We start from the raw sequence: 1,389 nt of genomic DNA, 5'->3' as shown, positions 1-1,389 counted from the left end.
ACCCAGTGGGACCTCAACCTGCTTCTTAATGCTCCAAGGAAAGTCTCCTTTGAACCAACAACCACCTGCTCTCTCCTCCATATCGCCTTCAAAATTTCATTCCTGGGCACCATTACTTCAGCAAGACGAATTGGAGAGTGGGGGGCACTCCTGGCTGACACACCATATCCCACCCTTTCATAGGGACAAGGTTCTACTGTGTCCCCAGCCCTATTTTCTTCCTAAGGTCTCCTTGGAAGATCACATTAACCAGGAGATTCGCCTGCCAGTGTTCTACCCACATCCTCAGGCCTCCAGAGAGGTCTCAAGCCTTCATTCGCTGGATGTTCGACGGGCCCTTGCCTTCTCTGTGGACAGGACTAGGTCCTTGAGGGCCTCTCCCTGGCTACTTGTGTTGCTAACAAAATGAATTAAGGGCCAACCTGTTCCTAGTCCATACAAGGGTTGTCTGTGTGTTGCAGGTTGTATTTTAACCTGTTATGACAGAACGGGGGTGCGTCCCCCCTGCCCCCCACGGTGATAGCACATTCCACTGGAGCTCAGTCCACATCCAGTACGTTCCCATAGCAGAAATCTGCAGGACTGCAACTGGTCTTCTGCCAGCCCTGTGCCAAGCATGTGCCATGTCCCCTGCTTCCAGAGAGGACGCTGCCTTTGGTGATATCGTTCTCCGAACAGTCCTTGACTCACTTCTGTGGCATGCCCCTCCTCTCTGAGTTACTGCTCTGGAGTGCCCTGCAGCGGGGCGCCACAGGGACATATGCTCGACGAAGAAGGGACGGTGACTTACCTTACATAACTTGAGTTCTTCGAGATGCTTTGTTCCTATGGGTGCTCCACCTTCCCGGCCTCCTTCCCCTCCGCTGCGGATACGTCGCCCCGTTTCCCTCCTTCAGAGTACAAGGTGTGACTCTGTGCAGGCCTGCCAGCACGACTGCAGTCTCCTCATGCACATCCTGTGGTGGAGCACCCATCGGTCCAGAACAACGCAAAGAACCCAGGTTTCAGAGGGGTATCCGTGTTAGTCTGTGTTCACCCCTGTTGATATTCACCCCTTTTTGTCCTCTGTTGGGAATGGGCCACATCCACCCTAATTGAATTGGCCTCGTTAGCACTGACCCCCCACTTGGTAAGGCAACTCCCATCTTTTCATGTGCTGTATATTTATACCTGCCTACTTTTTTTCACTTCATGCATCTGATGACGTAAGTTCTAGCCCACGAAAGCTTATGCCCAAATAAATTTGTTAGTCTCTAAGGTGCCAAAAGAACCCAGGGTAAGTCACCTCTCCTTCTTCACACTTAGTGATGCTGTCCTGTCTGTGTCTGTCCCCATTCACCTCATCTATCTATCTATCTATCTATCTATCTATCTATCTATCTATCTATC

This window comes from Terrapene carolina, unplaced genomic scaffold (assembly GCF_002925995.2).
Source record: "Terrapene carolina triunguis isolate 2854851 unplaced genomic scaffold, T_m_triunguis-2.0 Scaffold552, whole genome shotgun sequence".
NCBI classification, from domain to species: domain Eukaryota; kingdom Metazoa; phylum Chordata; order Testudines; family Emydidae; genus Terrapene; species Terrapene triunguis.
This window is presented reverse-complemented; position numbering follows the sequence as displayed.